Here is a 23558-nt window from a genome sequence, read left to right as displayed (position 1 = left end):
CTTGTTTTCCATGAAAATTTGTTTACGTTATTACATAATTATAAGTTATAATAAACTGAATTATTTTTATGATTAGGCTATACTAAAATTTTCATGTAATTTTTAAGAATAATGAAAGTGCATGCTCTACTCTTAAACCAGTATATTATGACAAGATTAAATATTTCAATAACATCCAAATTGATCTCTAACTTGATAGATATATTTCATAAAAGAAGAAATTATTAAAACAAAGTAAATGCCAAATAATAATGTTAAGATTTAAAAAGAAAATATTTAATATTTAAATGGTATTATTAAACTGAACTTTTAGAGCACACAAGCATTGTTATCTTCAAGACAGGTCTTAGAGTGTACGTTGCTTCATGTAAACTTGTTTTTTAACTATGAAAATATTTTTTGTGCTTGCCTAAATTTGGCTTGCTGTGGAAATCAATATTGCTTTTGTTACTTTGGATTTTATATCTGTTTTGGGTTCATATCAGAATAGTCTCCAACAATATAACCATCAGCTTCTCTTTGCATGTCTTCTTAAGGCATTTACAAATAACTGTAGGCTAAAGCAAGTGTTTAAACACAAAAAATCACCGGTGGATACTCTCAGGTAGTAATCAAATAACCTAACATTCTGTTCTCTCAGCAAAGATAATGGCACAATCACATAATGACATTTCTAAATTGTCAATTTAAGGACTTATTTTTCTTCTAAAACTTGTTACTTCCTGGAGTACCACAGATAGGATTTCTATAAAATATACAATAAGAAGAACTCACCATTAGCAGCAGACAGGACCATGAAAGCACACTTATGACACAGCAACAACTATGAGCAAACCTGAGTGATTAGATCATCAACATCTCTTCCCAGAAATGTCCAGCTTTATTCTACAACTCTGAGTGTTAGTGCACCCAGCTCTTGCTTTCAATGTGACATCAATGGGTTTTGTCAAACCACTTTCTACTTCTTTTAATTGTAATGGCAGAATTATAGTAGTTTTATAGTCTTCCTAATTTCTTGACAGGGTTTCGTTTGGGATATTAGATTTGGAAAAAAACATTTAAATTTCCAGACACACACACACACACACAGACACACACACACAGAAATGTGTGCTTGGAAACACCAGCCACAGGAAAATATCCTGGCTCCCATTGTTGTTTAAAACAAGATTATGTTTGTTTTGGTTCTAGAAGCTGATGACATCAAGCACTTAAAACATCACTTGGCAAACATTAAATTATCAAACACTTTAGTAATTCTTATAATTGGAGCATCATTTTGATGAAGTTGTCATCCACTGAGAGATGGATCTGGCTGGGAAAAGAGAGAAGAGGTAATGAGTTCAGTTTGGGGTGTTAAGTTTAAAAAGCCTGTGGGGTACTCAAGTGCAGAAATCAAGACGGTAGTTGGGTCTGTGTCTAATAAAAGTCTGATGTGGAGGTATAAATAATATTGGTATGTAGACAGCGTGTAAAGCCATGAATGAGGATAAGGTCACATACACAGAAAGTAGACTGTGAGAAGAGAAGAAAACTAGGCTCAAGTACAGACTGGCATACCTGATTTTCATGCATTCTCTGAACTGCACTTTTCTATTCAGCTTATTTTATCCTTTTAGTAAGTGGGCTGTCTCTTAGTTTTCTCAGTAGCAGGTTATCTGCTCTTGAATAATTGCTAGCTTAATGTCCCAATACCCTGCCTAACACTTCCTATACACTCTCCTTAAGCCAGAAGTTACCCCTCTATTCCTAATTTGCTGAGGTTTTTTTTTTTTTTTATGAACAGGTATTGAATTGCGTCAAATGTATTTTTCTGCATCTACTCGCATGATCATGTGATTTTCGTTCTTTAGTCTGTTGATGCGATGAATTATATTAGTTGATTTTCAAATGTTGAACCAGCCTTGCAACCTGGGATAAATCTCATTTGGTCATGGTGTATAGTTATTTTTATACATTGTTGGATTTGATTTGCTAATATTTTGTTGAGGATTTTTGTGTATGTGTTCATAAAATATATTGTTCTGTAGCTTTTTTTTTTTTCTTGCAACGTCTGATTTTGTCAGTAAGCTAATGCCAGCCTCATAGAATGAGTTAGGAAGTATACTCTCTGCTTCCATCGTCCTCGGGAAGAAATTGTGGACAATTGTTTCCTCTTTAAATGTTCAGTGCAATTTACCAGCAAACCCATCTGGGTGTGGTGCTTTCTGTTTTGGGAAGTCATTAATTATCAATTTAGTTTCTTTAGTAGAAATAAGCCTATTCAGATTGTCTATTTCTTCTTGTGTGAGTTTTGACAGATTGTGTTTTTCAAAATATTGGTCCATTTCTTGTAGATTATCACATTTATGGGAATCAAATACATAGTATTCCTTCCAAATTTTTAACTTACGTTATTTTTCTTCTCTGAAGACTTTCTGTGATAGATCTAAGAAGGCTTGTTGATTTTTCTGTCTTTCGAGCCTTTTACTTGTTGATAAGATGAAGTAACGATTTCTAAGCTCTCCTCTTGCCATATTAGAAGCCAGAAGTGAGCAATTATTTTCTTAGAGAAGACATTGAACCACCAAGGAATATATGATGCCTTTTGTGTTATCTTTTATCTTAAATATTTCCTATACTTAAGCTTTATTGGTTATTAAGAAATATCATAGGATGGAACCAGTAATTTATCTAAGTTTCACTGTGAATGCATGGTGCAATTTTGGACAAATTGCAGTATATCCCTGTGCCTTTTATCTGAAAATTAAGTGCAATAATATTGGCCCAGCTGCTTCACTCTTGTTGGTAGAACAACCACAAAAAAGTGAATTTGCCTTACAAATTAAAATTATTAAACAAATTAAATGTTTTATTGACATGAGTAATTAATGGATATATTTACATGAACAAAATACTCAATTTTTCTTCCCTATTTATGTTTCCTAAGCTTAATAAAATACATAATTACCATTTATGTTAAAAAAGAATTAACATTTTCAAGAAGTTTGAGTGTTATAGAGTGAATTTTTCTGTTTCTACCAAAATTCATATGTCGAAGCCCTAATCCCCACTGTGACTGTATTTGGAGATAAGGCCTTATGAGGAAGCAATGAAGGATAAATGAAGTCATAAAATATGGGGGCCTGATCTGATAGCATTAGTATCCTTGCAAGAAGAAATGTAAGGGAACACTCTTTCTCTCTCCCTGTGTGTCATGGTAGCACACAGCAAGAAGGTGGCTGTCTGCAAGTCAGAAGGAGAGTCCTCACTAAAAGCTAAACTCAACTGGACCTTGATCTGAGACTTCCAGCCTCCCAAACTGTGAGAAATAACTTGCTGTTGTTTAAGCCACCTAGCCTGTCATCTTTTGGTATGGCAGCCAGAGCTGACTAATATACTGAATAATTTTGTATTAGGTGATTGTTCTCTGTACTCCCCTAATTTATTGCAACATTATTATTACATTTACACCAGATCATAATTAGATTTACATTTCGTTTCCCACCACTTGACTGTAATCTTCGAGGGGTAGAGCTATATCATATTTAAGTTTGAATGTCCATTAGTAAGTATATTGTTTGGCATACTAGTTGCTCAGTAAATATTGGTTGCACAAGTAAATGTTGCATAAGAACTCTAGGTCTTCTATCATGAAAGAGAGTGTGTATGTGTGTTTATGATTTTGATAACTCTGATCAATTTTAAGAGTTAGTTGTGTTGGTGGTGGGGCTGCTGATTTGCTGGTTTAATTATATAGTTTTATTGATAATGATTTGACATAATCCACACTTCATGGTGAGTTGAGTTTGTTGCTATAAAATATATCCTTATATCCCAAATCATTTTTCTTCAATAGATTTCTCTTTTCTAATAAATAAACCAGGTAATATGAAAAGCACTGATTTCCAAATAGGTAACTACACCATCTTAAATACAAAGTCAAGAGTCTAATTTGACATGAAGAGGAGAAGATAAAGAGACAGTGCTTGGAGATTCATGGATAAATCACAAAGCAGGAGAATCCTGGAAAACTATTATATACACAAGAGACACATGAGAAAAATAAGAAACTAATGCTGCATGAATACAACAATCAACAAAAGGACACATTAGAATATAAAAGAGATGTGTTCTCACTTTTAAAAAATAGGTTGGCTTTAGAAATAGTGTTATTCTTCGTACTGGAAAATTGCAGTTTTCCAGCCAGGATTATATTATGAGGATCGGAAAAGTTTTTTTTTTTTTTTGATACAATAATATCTGATAATTTTATTTGATATACGGTCCCAAGTCAAATTTATACAATTGTCCCAATAATGTACTTTATAGTTATTTTTTTCCAATCAGGATCTAATCAAGATCAGCTATTGCAGTTAGTTGTTTTCTTTTCTTTTCTTTCTCTTCTCTTCTCTTCTCTTCTCTTCTTTCTTTATTTTTTGAGACAGGGTCTCACTCTGTCACCCAGGCTGGAATGCAGTGGCGCTATCTCGGCTCACTGCAACCTCTTCCTCCCAGGTTCAAACAATTCTCATGCCTCAGCCTCGTGAGTAGCTAGGACTACAGCCATGTGCCCAGCTAATTTTTTATTTTTAGTAGAGACAGAATTTTGCCATGTTGGCTAGACAGGTCTCGAACTCCTGGGCTCAGATGATCTGCCTATCTTTGTTTCTCAAAATTCTGGGACTACAGATGTGAGACACTGGGCCCAGCTGAGGATCGGAAAAGTTGTCAATATGTCTCATAGAAAGAAAGAGAGAGAGAGAGAGAGGGAGAGAGAGAGAAAGAGAGAGAGAGAAAAGAAAGAGAGAGAAAGAGAGAAAGAAAGAGAGAAAAGGAAAGAAGAGAAAAAGGAAAGAAGGAAGGAAGGAAGGAAGGGTGAAAGGAAGAAAGGAAGGGTGGAAGGGAGGAAGAAAAGGAGAAAGAAAGAGAGAAGGAGAAAGAAAAGCGTGTAGGGGTGTGTGTGTCTGTGAGTGCATGCACACATGCATGCTGTCTGGGGGCAAAGGAATGCATGAGAAAACCAGAAGACAATGCAGAGGCTCCTTATTCCAATGTTAGTTTTCAGTGATTTCAGTGAAGCTATTCTTGATGGTTGTGCTCGATTAGTCACATGAAGAGCCAAAAGCAAGGTAATTTATATCCTGTAACTCGTTAACTAGTGATAACATTTGAAAGAGGAAATCTTTATTTAAAATTATGTTTCCTAATCTGGTATTCAACTGACCCTGACTCTTCCGCTGGATGGTTGTAGTAGTATTGTGAAAAAAAAATTAAAACCAAATAACTTTAGATGTAACTGGGTTAACAAAGGAAAACAAGTTTATTTAGCATGTGAAGTCTTGACTCAATTTTTCAGTAATGCACATAGTGAATCTCTGAGAGAGGGGATGTGTTAATGTGCTGTGATTATTAGACAATGGAAACCCACCAAAGCACAGCATCTATTAACTCTCATTAGAAAGTGTTACATTAAAATCTCATCATACTCCATAATTTCTGTTGAGAGTTGAGATATTTTAGGAATGATTTTTGAGCAACATCATTTTCATCAAAACTCAATAATGAAAACCTGTGGCCCAGTAGCAATGAACACACTAAACACCCAGATATTGATTTCTAAATACCATTTTCCAATAAAAGGAACCAGGGCTCCTTGGAGAACTGATTGATTCCAGGTCTGTGGCAGGAAAAATACAAGAAAAGCCTACAGTATCTCGCAGTGCCAGAAAGTAAGGATATGGAAAATCAAACTAAATAAACAAAATGATGAGAAACATATCAAAAGGGCACAGAAGTCAGCCTGAAAGAGTCCCCAGTGGTCAAAGTTGAAACAACTGAAAATAAAATAAATAATGATGGCATTGATCATATTCCAAAAATAAAATAAGTTAATAAAATCAATGAAGAAAGAAGAAAGAGCAACAGCTCTTTTTTATTGAAGAATTCCAATTAACACATATAAAAGAAATGAGAGAAATATAAAATCACCATTAAACCTCATAGTAATATTTACATCAAATGAGGTCATTCAATGGATAATAAAATGAGTGGGTGAAAGTTTAAGCATAAAGAAGATATTTGTATTGTCTCAAAGTATCTTTCCCAAAGCTTTTAGTAATTACAAACAGAAAAATAGTGACTACAGCAGAGGATTCTAAAAGACACTGCTTCAGGCAAACGATTGAAATTAACATCACCATTAATGCATATGAACATTATGTACCACTTAATACAATGCTCTGGGAAAAAACAGCACATCATCTCTGTGGTACACTTTCCAGTTATCCATAACCTACATTTAAGAGCAAGAAAACATCAGTAAAACCCAAACTGAGGCGAATTCTACAAAAAAAAATTAACCAGCACTCTTCAAAAGTATCAAGATCACAAAATATGGGAAGAAACTAATATTTGTTACAGAATGAGGGAAATCAAGGAGACAAAGAACTAGATAGAATATGGGATTCTGAATTAAATCTTGGATCAGAAAAAAAAAGACATTGTTTGAAAAACCAGTGAAATCTGAATAAGTTCTGGACTTTATTTTACAATACTGCAACAAGATTAATTTTTGAATTTCAACATATGCTATGGTTTTCAAAGATGTTAACAAACAGGGAAAGATGGGATATGGGTACAGGAAAATTCTCTTTGCGCTATTTTTGCAACTCCCCTGTAAGTCTACAATTTTTTCAAAAATTCATGCAAAATATAATAATACGTTTTTATAATAAAAATCTGAAAGTATAATAAATAATTAACTAAGTAAAGACTTTGATATGACAGTATTTAGACATGGCTAACATCAGCTAGATTCTAGCATGATCACTCCTAAAGCTCAATCTGTTGCCTGTATTAAATACCGCTATTGTAAATACATAATGGGGAGAGTTCTACTTTGCTTCCGACTAATAAAAATATTTTTTTTGCCTTTTTCAATTCTGACTTCTTTTTCTTTGACATTCAAAATGCATTGTTCATCTCACAGCAATTGTTAAGTAGATCTTCCTAAACTCCCGAATCCAATGAGAAGAGAATGAAAAATCCATAGGATATTATGTGTGATTCCTCTTGGTTGCAATTTGCCAAGTTAAGAGTTAATATATCAACATAATAAAATGTTATGGCTTTTTGGTTCAAGCAAAAACTGTAAGAAAATTGAAGATATCTGAGTACACATTACCATACTATGCATGAAATTGCCTATTTAGAAAGAGAAATGGTAAAGTGATAATTGTTATGATGTTAAAGTCTCTGAATGGAAATTGACATGTCAGCAAAGCCAAAATTTCCAGTTGGCTTATCAATAACATTGTAATTTCCCTTGGGCTCCACTGTACTTTCTACTGTCTTCTGAATAAATTTCATGTCTTCTACCAATGCAGGAAGTTGACTTTCTCTAGGAGGATTCAATGGCTGGCTAGCTAGTCTAATGCTCATGTCCACATTTTGTTCGGGTGAACTGAGTTTAAAATGATAAGCAAGGTTGGGTGCAGTGGTTCACGCCTGCAATCTCAGCACTTTGGGAGGCTGAGGCAAGTGGATCACCTGAGGTGAGGAGTTCAAGACCAGCCTGGCCAATGAGGTGAAACCACGACTCTACTAAAAAAAAAAAAAAAAAAAAATACAAAAATTAGCTGACATGGTGGTGCTTGCCTGTAGTCTCGGTTATTCAGGGGCCTGAGAGAGGAGAATCACTTGATCCCAGGAAATAGAGGCTGTAGTGAGCAGAGATCATACCACTGCACTCCAGCCTGGGTGACACAGTGAGACTCTGTCTCAAAAAATACAAATTAAAATAAATAAATAAATAAAATGACCAACAAGAGTGGTGAGGGGAAAGAGAAGACATGAGAATCACTGACAAGTCTGTGTAAGAACTGATGGAGAATAAGCCCTGCTAAGTAAATGATCCTATCTTATATGGCTCTTAGAAGGAAGCTTAACGACATATTGCGTGCATGCATTTGAATCTTGGGTATTGTCTTAGTGTATTGCATCGCTATAAAAGAATACCTGGGGCAGGGGAATTTATAAAGAAAGGAGGTTTATTTGACCCATAGTTCTGCAGGATGTACAGGAAACATGGCACCATCATTGGCTTCTGCTGAGGGCTTCAGGAAGCTTCCACGCATGGCAGATGGGAAAGAGGGGCAAACATCAGGTGGCCAGGGAGAAGGAAAAAGAGAGAGAGTGGGGAGGGATGCTATGCTTTTTTAAACAGCCAGTTATCAGGTGATCTAATGGAGGGAGTACTCACTCATTACTGTGGGATGGGGACAAGTCATTCATGAGGGATCTGCCTCCATGACCAAAACACCTCCCACTAGGCCCCACCTTCAACATTAGGGATCAAATTTCAACATGAGATCTGGAGGGAACAAATATCCAAATTATACCTGGTATCTTCAGTTCCTGCTAACTGCCTCCATGAATCACTGACAGATCTAGAAAGAAGAATTCAACTAAATCTCAGGATAATCCCTGAGTCATGATACCCTACGAATAGTCCTGGGGGAAGTTTTAGATATTGGTTAAAGGGTGGAACATCTGAGTACAAAAGGAACTTTTTGGGTATACCTGGGCTTTCTCTAAAGCTGCAACACTAGCTCATTTTACTCTCAGCCTTCCAGGAACTCTCATCCTAGAGTGTACATCGTTTGACTTAAAAATAATTGAAGACTTTCCATTTTCTTTCTCTCTTCTTGATACAAATAATCTTTTAGTTTTATAGTAGTAAGTGATGTAACTGTGGACCTTTCAGTCTTAAACAGAGGGTTTCCTTTTTTCTAGAGTCACCTGACATCCAAGATATTAATTATTTATAATTTTGCTGATTTATAATGGTAATCCTAAGGGTTGTGTAGTGAGATACAATGATGAATGAGATACTTAATGAATACATTAATCCAGTTAATCAGTATTCTCATCTAAACATGAGAATGTTAATCTTATTCATTCCCCTGGGTGTATATAATAAGAGGAAAGGAAATAGAAGGTAAATAAACTCTATAGAGGTAACCATATATTTTAAGTGATTTTTTAAAAATTCCCCAAGTTAACCCAAATGAATTTATTGGAACTATTACACTTTATTGGGAAGAATACATCTACTGAGTGGATGGATCTTAGCTTCACAATTGGCCTTCATTTTTCAAGCTATTATTTCTTTATCTTCTGCTAAAGCACATGACAAGGAGATATGTTTATAATCACCTCTTGGGAGCTTAAAAATTCAGTTTCTTCTTCCTATTCCCAAATGCCTTTGTCAATTTTCTGCTTCTATAATTATCATGGGCAACTTCAGAGCCAGATGCATAATTGCTTACCTAAGGTAAAAAAAAGGCCTGTGCTGGAGCCCTATGTCACGTTCTGCCTACCTTTTTATTAGGGTCAGGCTTGTCCAACATGTTTTGCGTTTTAGCAGTGTTTGGCACAGTGCCTGTTTTGTACTCAGCTGCAACCATCCTTAATATTTCCTTTGGCACTTGTGCTTGGGAGGGCTCAGCAGGACTCCAGTCCTCTGTTTCACTGGTGCTTACCCTAGTGCCTGCCTATCAGGCTTTTCTTAGCCTTGTAGTATTGCATTCATCCTTTGAAACACTGCCTTGGCTTTTTGACTTTGATTAATCTGCATCGCAATTCTTGTTGGTTGGTCTATAAATTTAAATTCTTCTGTTCCTTTCCCTTCAGTTAATAAAGGGGAATCAATTTAACTGCCACATAGCACAACATTTCCTATTCTTCATGCTGTAAGATTTCTTTTCTGCTAGAGAGGAAATTTGATATTCAACACCAAATCCTGGCCATTGTTCTCCGTCAATAGCTGATCAAAATTATATTCATATTTTAAATTAATATTGATATTCATTGATAAGTAGTAAACTTATCAAACTTCATAGAAAACTTCTTTAGACTTACCTATCCAAACAATAATAATAAAAAAAAAACTATGGCAATTTGTTGGATGGATGGATGGATGCTGAGTTATCACACGAAACCTAAGAAGAGAAAATGCAGCTGGAATTAGAAACCATTAGGGGCTTGACAATCTCTGTGATTCATTCCCTCTTCCTATCCCTCCTCCATATCCCGTGCCACTCCACAGTCAGATACTCTGTGTATGTATTTACTTCAGGTATGCTTCTCTTCCTCTAAAAGCCCTTCATTTTCTGCTTTTGAGTACACATGGCCACCGCAGCCTCAACTTCCATGGCATCTTAATTCCTCCACAAATACACCCTGAGTGCCTGAATGCCAATTCCAAACTCTCTGCTGAAAGACTCTAATTGGCTTAGGTGTTCATCTCTGGTCCCATTAGCAGTGGCTATGAGCCAGGCACCTTCCTCATCAGGAAGGGTATGTAAGGAGACTTCGAGAGAAGAGGACCAAATGCCCAGCTAACAACTACAGGTATAACTGATTGGTTTATGACATTTAGAGATAGACTCCAGCTTTTCATTGCACCGAAAGGTGTAAATTTACATGTCTTTATGTTGGTTTTGCATGCCACTGTCTCCCTCCAACAAAAATGATATTAAAGTATTTGAATGTGATTGGTACATTTAAGTCTTTCCTGATGAGATTTCTTCTCCTGTTACAGGAACTCATTTCTAAGCAAAAAATTCTTTCCCTTTTTCAAAACATTTAGTGACATTCATTAGGCTAAGATCATTTTCAAGATGACTTTCACTAGACTTAAAAGTATAAGACTACTTTCCTAGTTGCATACATGGTCAGTGATGTTACATACACGCTTCCCTAATTCAGTGGTTATCAAGCCTCAGCAGGCATGAGAATCACCTGGAGGGCTTATAAGAGCACAGATTTTGGGGCTACACTTTGAGAGTTTCTAATTTAGCAGGTATGGGCAGGGCCTGATAATTTGTATTTCTAGTAAGTTCCCAGATGGTACTGATGTTGTGGGTTCTAAAATGACACTTTGGCCAGATGCAATGGCTCATGCCTGTAATCTCAACACTTTTTGAGGTTGAGATGAGAGAATCCTGGCTTGAGGCCAGGATTTCAAGATCAGCCTGGGCAACATAGTGAGACCTATCTCTACAAAATATTGTGGGTTTTGTTTTGTTTTGTTTGTTTGTTTGTTTTTAATCAACTGACTGTGGTGGCATGTTCCCGTAGTCCTAGCTACTCTGGAGGCTGAGGCAGGAGGATTGCTTGAGCCCAGGAGTTCGAAGTTGCAGTGAGCCATGATCAAGCCACTGAACTCCAGCCTGGGCAACAGAGCAAGACCCTATGTCTAAAAAAAAAATAAACAAAATGAAATAAAAATAAATAAATAAAATCACACTTTGAGAACCTCTATCCTAATTCATCTTTATTCTCATTGCAAGGGAAAATAGCTGGGAAAAGATCTTATGTTTTACCTTCAGGGGTCCAGGTGTGAGGAATATATTCTCTTGTTCCCCAGCCTACACTACATCCAAATTGTAAAATCCACAGTCTCTTAAAATGGGAAGGAAGGACCTTTAAGATTGTGAAGTCCTGCCTTTCCTAAACATGCTCAAAATATATTAATGTGCTTTGCCACTTCCACGTACCATCTCCACTCTTATGTTCCTAATGTCTTTATCTTACTTACAAGGGAAAAATTATATCACTCTCTAAGATGGAAAGGAAATATTTTTTTGCTTTAAGTTGAAGGTAGCTATAAAAATAAATTTAAAATGTTACTTTATTTTTAAAAGTAATGAGTATAAGTGATACCAAATCAAATAGTTTCAAAAATACATGTGCAAAAATAAATTATTCAGTGAGAATAAAAAATGCTTATAATTCATTCTTAATAAAGGGATAATCATCTCAATGTCACTTTGCTTAAGATAGAAAAGAGATTCAATATCATTAAGTTAATTCCATTTTTTAGTTGTGGTATTTGCTTCCACTGAGAATCCCAATGCATCTGTGTGTGCAGTCAGAAAAGGCCAAAGATATCTCAGAATTTTTCTTGAAAACGTTGGATATTAATATTTATTCCTAGTGCTGTAATGCAAGTTATTTTGTTTAACCAACAGAGTTTCAAGAAGACTTCCAAAGTCATCTTCAGAATTGTTTTTCTACTGGATTTGCTAATGTGCAATGTGAAGGCAAAACAAAATTTGTTCTCTCCCACTCTACCATACACTTTATAGAAAAATTTATGGAAACAACATTATTCACATTGTATTTTCATAATGCTTACAAATGCCTTCATTGACTTAGCTGGTAAATATAGTTAGGTTCTTCCAAGAAGAATATTTTTTAGTTTAATTTAATGAATGAATAAAGTTCGCAGACCCTCTCTCCAGTCTCCCCATGCACCATGTCAATCACAGTAACACAGTACCATGCAATGAGTGGTATATATAAAAAATATCTTTTGGCCAGGCGCAGTGGCTCATGCCTGTAATCCCAGCACTTTGGGAGGCCGAGGCAGGTGGATCACCTGAGGTCAGGAGTTTGAGACCAGGCTGGCCAACATGGCAAAGTGGCAAAATCCTGTCTCTACTAAAAATACAAAACAAACAAACAAACAAACAAAAAATTAGCTGGGCGTGGTGGCGGGTGCCTGTAATCCCAGCTACTTGAGAGGCTGAGGCAGGAAAATCACTTGAACCCGGGAGGCAGAGGTTGCAATGAGCCAAGATCGCACCATTGCATTCCAGCCTGGGTGATGGAGTGAGACTCTGTCTCCAAAAAAAAAAAAAAAAAAAAATGAAATCTCCCTAACTTCCTGAGGCTTGCATTATTCTTCCCATTTCCATAGGGGCAAAAGAGGGTTGGAAATGCAGAGAGGTTGAAGTGATCTGCCAAAGTAAAACTAGCTAACAATGACTGAGCCAAGACTCTGATCCATACTAGAATATTCTTTCAACTCTAAGTCTGCTGTCTCAGGTGATTGAATCAGAAGTGGAGGCTAAAGGTAGGATTCTGTTTTCCCATGGATGTTCTGCTGTCTCCACCGTGTCCTGGCCATGCTTTCTTCAGATACAGCCTAAAAGGTCCATTTTCTGAAATCCCTACACCTGCTGATCTGGAGAGAGGTGAAGATAGTCCAGTGGCCTGCATTAGTGGACTAATCTGTCAGCGTCAGATCTAGGAATGTAAATAATGCCAATCACTTTGCCTTACCTCGCTTTCTTCTCCTTCCATCCCTGCCTCCACTCTGTCAATTAAGAGACATTCTTCAGTTCTTTGGAAAATACTAGTTTAAATTAACCTCGAAATTTTATAGATGGGGAAAGTATTTTTACTCTCATTGAAGCAACCAATCTTAAAAAAAGACAACTGTATGATCTTTAAATGTTAAAATGTAGAATAATTAGTATTAGATTTACAAAATTAGCACACCCCAAATTTGTACTAGTTTGTGTAAAAATTCTAATGAAAGTGCATTTTTTTGTTTGTTTTTTGTGCGTGTGTGAGTGAAGATTGTAGCATGACTTGAAGAGAGCTCTAAGGCTCTATCAGTCCAACAACTTTTATCTGAAGCCTCCCATTATACTTGAATAATGCCAATAAGTGTCATCATTAACAGTGTTAAAAGGAGCTATACCATTGGGATTAATCTGCATGCTGCGTCGTTTACTTGCTGTATCACGTGGGGGAGTTTGTCTTCTCCGTGCCTCAATTTCTCCCCTGCTTTTATTGTGCAGGTGCCCCGTGGCCCATCCCACTGTTGGCGCATGGCAAAAATTTTGATGAGATTTAATGAAAGCACTTTCCAGCAGAGGTGTAGGATGGCGCTCAGGAATCCCTGTAACCCCTGCTGTTGCTCCTTGGAGGTCAGCCAGGACCACAGAGCTGTGGAAGAGCCCTCTAGTGGAGGGAATTCTACCCCTGCACATAGTGACATAGTTATAGGTTGGACTAAAAGTGGGTAAAGCGCACCTAACATTTTATGTACAAAGGGACTTTCTGGCCTAAGGCCCTTGAGAAGCCCCCGAACTCAGCTAGAGATTTGGGACACTAATGCTACTGCATCAGTCTGAGACCTTATTCGACTTCCGTAAAGTAGTTCAGCCCAACTAATCCAACTCCCTGCCAAGCCACTGGAAGAACATGAGAAGGGCAGCCCCACAGTCACTGGAGACCAGAGATCTTTCTTTCCTCAACTTCATAGGAATTTCGTGAAGATTAAATATTAGTATTGTACATGCAAAGTGCTTAGGACAGTGCAAAGCACACAAGTTCTCAATATTAATTATTCATCTTATTACGTATTATGTAGAAAGCACTTTGGTTGTTTTCTTTAATTCCTCAAAACTATGAGGTAAGCATTATTATTAATTTTCCTTTTAGAATACTGACTAACAATAATAATTGAAGCTCAGAGAGGTTAATTTTCATGCCTAAGTTCTCACAGATCAGTGGCAAGCCAGGCTGTCAGACTTCAAGGCAGTTTAATTCTCTAAAGTATGAACTCTCATGAAACCTTTACAGCAGTTACTGGAGAGCCTATTACAAATACTGTGAGGTAGCCTCAGCTGCAGTTCATTTGGGAGGACTGGGGAGCATCTGTAAATCTGTAATTTTAAAACACAACTTTCCAGGCGACATTGAACTGAAGATAATTTGGTAATTACTAGAAGCACTGTCTATAGATGAGGAAGGATGATCATAAAAGTTATCATCCAAAACATGCTTTTTAGAAAAGTAGATATAATAGAAAAATAGATAGAAAACCTAGAATGCCTGCGGCCATTTGTCTGCAGATAAAATGAAGTAAGAGTGTAACAGATCATCAAATTTTGTACAGATTAGTGACTTACTGGGCTAGAGTTTAAGATGGTTCTCATAGTCTCATAGAGGTTTTATCAGGATAGAGACCAACTTGAAAAATTGGGAGTGCTTCCAGGGGCATGTGGGATCAGGTAAGCACCACAGGACAGGCAGTGAGCGTTAGAGGAAGGGCAGGAGGGGACAGAACCAGGCCTGCGCAAGGCTGGAGTGCTGGGGACATTCCTCTCACATCTCTTCGACGTGGGTGCATATTCAAATATAATTTCACTGGATCACCACTCAAGTCAACACAGCTAATAACATTTACAATCATTTGTCAAAAACGATCCTCTTCACTTCAAATCTGGAATCTTAGTATTCGGTCACGGCTATAGGAAAGTATAAAAACAAAGAAGGCAAAGAATGGGAAAGTAAAAGCACAGATAAAGACAAACTTCATCGCCTTTGAAACGTTGCGGATGACCACTCTCTCCACACAGCTCTTGATTCAGAATCAGAAGAGGAAAATATGGTGGTGAGTCCAATTTGCCTCCAACTTCTTTCAGCGTATATATTTTTTTCTTGTTCCAACACAGCAACTATCCTTTAATTAAAAAAAATGATCTTCATAAGGGAGGACACTGTGACAGCCTACAAAAAGAATGGTGTTTTTACACTTTTGTGAAGTTGGTAACATTCTTATAAAATTGTTTTTTACAACTCTATATTGTATTTACTCTAGGAGAGACTTTACAAACAATAATTGTCTCTGATGGCTTAGTACTTTTTCCATCACATAAATCACTTCAGTTCTAATTTATCTCAGTGATTTGAGATTTGGAGGGTCTCTGTAAACAACATCTAAAACTTTCTCAATTTTGTGAAATGCTTCTGAGGTAGCTATTCAACAAAAAACACCATCGTAAAGATAATGATACACAGTGTACAGGGAAAGGCCCAGCTTACACCTCACTATAGGACTGGTTTATGTCAGAGACCAAAGGATTATTACGTTCAACTTTCTTTCTTTGAGTAAGACAGCACTGTCATGGTTTCTGATCTTCCTAGTTACACGTCTGCATGAAAAAGAAAAAATTATAGAAAACATGAAGATGCCATAGCTTTGATAAGGAATTCAAATGCAAATTGATTCATCTGAAACGAAGCAACTACATAGCTTAAATAGTAATATATATTTTATATTTTTTATTTTCTAAGAGAAATAAATAATAGGCTCACCACAGGAATTTATTGGAAAGGAAACTAATCTGAAAAATTGCATGTAATGAAGCCAATATTGACTGACTCATTGGCCTTCACTTCTGGGATTCCAGGGTGGTTTTGTCACAGCAATGTTATAAATAATGGCCTTGAAGCACAGTTGGAAGTGTGCCTTAAATCATCAAAGAAATATTTTGTAATTGTTTAAACTAGACTCCTTTAATTTGAAGTTATTTTCTATAACATGATAGCACTATAGTATAGATATTTGGGAATATTTCTAGAGTAGATATTTGGGAACATTTCTAAAGCATTACTTGCCTTCAAGTCCCAGTTCTGTTAATTACTACCTACTGATGTCAGTTTTCACGACGTAAAACAAGATACTAGTAATATCAAACTCATGGGATTTTAGTATGTTCGGCCTATATGATCTATCAAGTACTAGTTACTACTGCTAATAGAATTATCATCTTTTAAGGTGATCTTTGGCAATATTAATCAGGCAGTCTATTGGAATTATCATTACTGAGTGTTAAATAAATAATATTAGGTAGATGAAGTAAATCCAAATCTCATACCTGCTATATACCTCCTCTAAAAACCCGGGCAAGCTAATTACTTGATCCTTAGCTACCTCATCCATAAAGTAGAAGTAATAAAAAATACTTATTTCCTAGGCTAGTTGTAAAAAATAGATAATATATCAGAAGAGCCTCGTATAGTGCGTGGCATATAGTAAAGTATTAAACAACAGGGACATTATTTTTTCTCCAGCTACTTAGAGAACTAGCTATTTACTAAAGTGAAGGTACAATTATAGTCCATTTAAGATAAGTTTTCTGCACCAAGTCACATTTTTCAGCCAAATTTTGGTGAAGACTGTTTTTGAAATAAGGAAAACATACTTCATTTTCAGATAGTAAAACATACCCATACTATTTAGTAACATTTATGCCACTGTTGTATTAAATCAAGGAACAAGTTTACGTTTGTCCTTTAGGTTTAATCAGGATTAATCAGTGCTAAATCTCCTTCTTTCCCTTCATTGTGCTCTGAGACCCGAGAAAGCCTCACAGTGATGGGGATAAAGATTATTGAGTGAATCAGAAATAAAGGCAAAGCAATCTGGCGGAAACCTTTATTTAAATGATTATTGAGATACATGAGATGGGGTTCAGGGCTAAGTTATTTCCTTGTATTTTTGTTTGGAATAGAATATTTTTATAAACAAAAATACTTTTGTTCATTCTTTTTAAATAAGTTATGCCTTTCTAATTAAAAATTGAAGCCTGGTTCTGGGTTTTAAAAAAAATTGAAATGCATTTTCTTATTCTCTTACCCAGAAAATAATGGCAATTATAATTTCCGTGCCCTCACAGGAGTTACAGAAGTAAACGGAAATGTTTCTTTGCTAAAACCTAGGAAGAGAGTAAAAATGCTGCAGGGTAATGTGTATAGGCTGGATAGACTTTCAGAATATTTGAATTGGAACATGATTTTGCTTTAGCGATTTTAAAAGAGAAATAAGGGCAATTCAGAAGATCTTGCCTGGAAGTTGTTTTATTGTCAGTTCTAATTGACTTGTACAATGCTCTTATATAATGTGAGACAATGCATAATTAGTTATTTGACTTAACTCTGTAGAAATATACTCCTTAAAATGGTGACACATTCAGATAAGAAAATTACATTTTTCTCCCTGAATCACTAGAATTTTTTTTCTTTGTCAATAGTTGAAAATTATTCTTGCAAGAATTACCACCATCCACGCACTCTTCTGACAATTATCAGCTGTAGTAGAACAGTAGGCTGGACTAGGAATAAGAAACCTGCTCTTATTTTCAGTTTGGACATTGGCTAATTGTATGACCCTGAGCAAGTCATTTCATCTCTCTATGTTTTAGTTTTTTCATCTGTTAAATCAGAAAAACGAATTAGGTGGACTCACAGGATTCATAAAATGTTAGATATGGAATGGACCATAGTCTACAAATGGAGAATTTTTTTTTTCAAATGAAAGAACAGAGATCCAAAGGAATTTAGTGTCTTGTCCAATGTTCAATTGTGTTAGGGAGAAAGTGAAAAATATAACTCAGGTATTCCGGTTTCAATCCAATGCTCACTTCTTCACATTGAAACTTTATATGCTTAGCTATTAGACAAAGAATTATGAATTAAGCACTTTTCTAATTTATAGATTGAATAAATATACAAAGAATATTTAAGGTATTTAAATATATGCATTCTATATTTGTTATATTAAAATGTGTTCACTTAAATATATGTAATATTCATCTCTCTTGTATGTGAAGATGATTTTTGTATATTTTAGGGTTTGTTGTTTGAATTTCTAGAAAATTTGACATTTCAAAACAATCTGTTGATGCAATGCAAATAAATCAGTATTTGTTCATGGCTGCTTAGCAACAAATTTGTAATCACTGAATTTAGATAATACTTAAAGATAGACTGTGTTATGAAGTTCTTTATAATTATAGAAAATCATCATATAAAATTTCCAATAGGACAGAGAATTAAACCTGTACAATAGCACAGAGGGATGTTCCCTGGGATGACATCGTAACTGAATCCCCAGATTCCCATGGGATCTCATTAACTTGGTGAAATTACCTCAACTTTGGAAAACTGATTTGTGAAATCCTTGTAATTTCAAAGTCATGGAAAATCTCTTAGGATTTGCCCCAGTACTAATCTCATAGGAGAAGATACATAAAACCCAAAAGTTAATTAACTAATTATGACTAAAATATAAATTCCAAGGTAACTAAGGAGTTTTTCATCCTTTTGACCAATTCATTCTTTTTGTAGGTAAAACACCAGGGTAGTCAATTTGTAATAGAAAGTTTGCCTTCAAATAAAATCAAGGACAGGTAATTTCTTACTGTGAATACTAATTGGTGTTAAGTGAGGTAACTAGTCATTTTCTCAGGCACCATGCTCTGCTCAGAGAACATGCCACTTGTTCAGAGACTGACTTATGCTCTGACATTCCTGTTCTTTCTTAAGTCATATATATATATATATGTATATATATATATACATATATATATATGTATATATGTATATATATATATACATATATATGTATATATATATACATATATACGTATATACATATATATATATGTATATATATATACACATATATATGTATATATGTATATATATATATATACATATATATGTATATATATATATACATATATATATATGAGATATAGGATATATATATATATGTATAAATATATATATATTTCCTAAGTCATATATAGAGATATTAAAGTGAAGAAATTTTCTTTGGTAAATATTTACACCAGTAGGAGTAATACACAATATAATTGGAAAAAGTAGGGGAATAAAACAGATAGTTCCAAAAGTCTTAGAACAGTAAGCCCTTCAGCCTCTGATCTGGCCAGCCATGGTTCTTATAGTTGCTGAACTGGGGTGGCGGGGGAGCAGTCTACAACCCCTGAGGTGGAGGCAATCTGGTGTGCAGGGTGTCAGCTACCAACCCATGTGGAAGAATTTCAGTATTTTTAGCTGGCAGTTCAGCTGTCCTGGTGCATACTGGCTGAATATCACTCGTGAATGTTGAGAGTCTTTCTCAATACATTCAATTTTTTTTGTTGTTATCCCCACTTCAATAAATTATAACTTAAACTTTTTCTTCATGTTTAAGGTGGATGTTTAGAACATGAATTATTGCAGCAAGTTATAACAGTAGTGCCTCCAGGTTTCCAAAGTGCACCAAATGATGCCAGATTGCTATGACTTTCGGAATTCTTAAATCTGCTTTCGAAAATCTCTTTTTCTGTCTCTTTCTGTCAGGGCTGTCACTTCTCATTTTTATCCATGCACTTTCCTCTAGCAACAACCCTCAAATTTCTCACATACTGAACCTAATTTAAATCTACTCTGAGCAGGAAAACCTGGCCAATTTCTTAGAAATATGTGTAAAATAATGATGAATAAATTCTACGTCATGGCCCAAGGAGCTATTTTATGAGTAAAGGTACATACGTTTTAGTTTTGGACCTTGTGACGGATGTGTTATCTATTCTGAATATCTTTTCAGTCACTCCATGGTCCTCTAATGTATTAAAAATACTCTGGTTTGACTCAAAGGAACCACTGGGTAAGTAATCTAGTGTGCTCATATTATTGTAAAGATTGAAAATCAGTAGTCTGTTACAAACCCACCTAGCCAGCAGTTGTGTTTTGCCAGCAAAATATTAATGACAATGTTTTTTTTTTTTTTTTTTTTTTATTATACTTTAGGGTTTTAGGGTACATGTGCACAATGTGCAGGTTTGTTACATATGTATCCATGTGCCATGTTGATTTCCTGCACCCATTAACTCGTCATTTAGCATTAGGTGTATCTCCTAATGCTGTCCCTCCCCCCTCCCCCCACCCCACAACAGTCCCCGGAGCGTGATGTTCCCCTTCCTGTGTCCATGAGTTCTCATTGTTCAATTCCCACCTATGAGTGAGAACATGCGGTGTTTGGTTTTTTGTCCTTGCGATAGTTTACTGAAAATTTTTGGTAGGCAGCCAATATTGACTAATCAGAATATTTTAAATGTGAAGTCAAATCCCTAGATTCTCTTGATAAACAGAAGTCTGACAACATTGGACCTATATCTTAACATGAAAGCAATACGTGAGAGCTAAACAGCAGCTGCTTCCTTTTGATTGTGTTACGGGTTGAATTGTGTTCTCCCCTCAACAACCCCCCTCCCCAAAATGTTGAAGTCCTAACCCTGAATATTTCAGCATGTGACATTATTTGGAAATAGGATCATTGAAAACGTGATTAGCTAAGAAAAAGTCATACTGGAGTAAGATGGGCCCCTAAACCGATATGACTGGTATCCTCATAAAAAGAATGCCATGTGAAGAAGTGGAGGAACACAGGGAGGAGAAAGCCAGGTGAAAATGAACGCAGAGCTTAGAGTTAAGCAGCCACAAGCCAGGAAACTCATGAGGCTTCCAGAGGCTGAAAGAGGCAAGGGAGAAACTTCCTCTTCGGGTTTTGGAGAAAGCATGGCCCTATCAACACATTGATTTTTGCCGTCTAGCTTCTAGAACTATGAGAGAACATGTTTCTGATGTTTTAAGCAACCCAGATTGTGGCACTTTATTCTGGCAGCTGGAGGGAACTAACACAGATAGAATTTCCAGACTGCTTTTCTGACAATATGGTTGACTAGATATCAGAATTCCTCCACAGAATTAATTTAATGTTGAAAAATGTCTAAAGACATCTTTTTTTGCATAGCTGGGACACAGACAGATAAGAGACAAGGCTTTGAATATGCAAGAGATAAGAAACAAGAATTGACCCTTAACAAAAATAAGTTTTTATCATCAGTCGAAAGTGGAAAAGAAGCAGTCTTTCCCCTGGTAAAGGAGTCCACAGAGACAGAGACACTGGTCTATATCTGCTCAAGAGCTCAGGGAAAAAGTAAAATAAGAACAACAACAACAACAACAACCAAAACTGACCTGTGGCTTCCAAAGCATAGACGTAGAACTTCCCATGGTCTGGGTGTGTAATTAAAATTCCACTAGTGTCCCAGCAAACTAGGAAATGAACATAACAAATGATCACAGGCTGATAGCACCCTGGGATCAATAGCTAGACCTCTCTGAAGAGATCCTCAACCCAGGCCTTGAAAGACTCCTGTAGAGAAAAATATAAAGATAAGATATAAATGCATATTATGTGAGCGAAGTCCCCTCTGACCCACTGGATATAAAGCTCTTCAGATTAAAACAACAACAGCATAACCCCAAATTTCACAACACATAGATTCATCTTAAAACACAAATAGCTGTATTAGACCTTCAAGCATTTCATATAATAGAATTATTAGACTAGATTAGAAATTATGTTTAAAGGATTAAAGAAGAAAGAATAAGGAAGAATATTCACTCAATGACACATGTTTATTTTACTTAACTAAGATTTTTCAAGGAACAAATTATGTCAGGCATTTTTCTAGTTACTGGGAATACAAAAATTCACCACTGCCATCCCCCCTTCAGTGTCTTTATAAAATTTATATTCTAGTTGTAAGAGACAGATATAAAGCAAAATAAACAAAATATGTTTTATACTGAAATGTGCTACGAATGGAAATAAAGCAGGAGGGGTGGGTAGGGAGCTCTGGGTAAAGGTGTGATTTAAATTTTATAAATACCTTGGAGATCAGGGAAATCCTCACTGAGAAAAGGATACTTGAAGCTAAAGGAGGTAAGAGTGTAAGTCAGCTGTATATCTGAAGGATGAATGTTCCAGGCAGGGAAAATCCAACGTGCAAAGGCCCTGAAGTAGTAACTGTGAAAACAGTAAGGAAGGCTGTGTCGCTGAGTAAGTCTGAGTGAGAGTAGGAATAGTAGGGGTAGTAAAATATGAGGTCCAAGAGGTAAAGTTAGGGCAGAAAAGTAAAATAAAATATGGTATAAAAATGACAAAAAAGCATTAAAAAAGGACGTTAAAATTTCAGACAACAAAACTTGCCATTGTTAAAATATAAAAATTGAATGGTTGATTAAACTGCAGATGAGATAAAGCTGAAGAGAGAATTAGGGAAATAAAAGATAGTACTGAATAAATTGATGAAAAATCATTACACAGAAAAAAAGAGATGTAAAATATAAAAACCAGGCTAAAAAATTTTAAGTACAATTAATAAGTCTCATGTATATCTAATAGGGGTTCCAGAAATAGATAATATGATTGGAGAGAAGCAATGTTTAAAATGATACTAAATTTGAGTTTTCTGGAGTTTCAAAAAATATACGACTCTTTAGATTCACAATGGATTCTGAGCAGAATAAAGCTAAATATATATCCTGCCATATGTAGATACATTGCAGAACACCAAAGCAAAAGATCTTAAAAATAACTCAGAAGTAGAGAAAGATAACAGAGATAGCAAGTTCTACTTGATGTAAGTCCTCTATCTTACCTGCTTCATTCATTTAGTTTGCCTATAAGTTTCCTTATAAGTATTTGAAATTGTGACACCTGCAGGACTGTTAGACTTTTGTAGTTCTAATCAGTATGTGGTAACTTCTCTCCTTAAAAGGTATTTTTATCATGAGGTGCTTGCTAAAAGAGCTGAAAACAAATATTGGCATTTCTTTTTTATTATCTCTATCTCTTTCCTCTAACTTTTGACTTTGAGAAGAAAGAGATGGAGATGGGTGAAGAAAGAAAGTCAAGTCTAAGTGTGGTGACTCATGCCTGCAATTTTCAACACTTTGGGAGGCCAAGGCAGGCAGATTGCTTGAACCCAGGAGCGCTAGACCAGCCTGGGCAATATAGCCAGATCCCACCTCTATGAAAAATACAAAAATCAGCCCTGCCTGGTAGCATGTGTCTGTAGTCCCAGCTACTCGAAACTTAATATTAGAAAAAAAAATAAAAGAAAAGAGAAAGAAAATGCAGCCTTTTTTTTTTTTTTTTTGTACTTGGATATGGATGTCTACTCTTCCAGTGGGAGAATGTTTTAACTTTAACATTTTTATTTAGGCAAATATAATTGTCTACATAATTTATGATTGTCCTTCATTGAGTGATCTTGGAAGGCTTATCTGAA

This window comes from Symphalangus syndactylus, chromosome 22, assembly GCF_028878055.3.
Source record: "Symphalangus syndactylus isolate Jambi chromosome 22, NHGRI_mSymSyn1-v2.1_pri, whole genome shotgun sequence".
In the NCBI taxonomy this organism is placed as follows: domain Eukaryota; kingdom Metazoa; phylum Chordata; class Mammalia; order Primates; family Hylobatidae; genus Symphalangus; species Symphalangus syndactylus.
The sequence above is the reverse complement of the archived record's forward strand: the minus strand, read 5'-3'. Positions refer to the sequence as shown.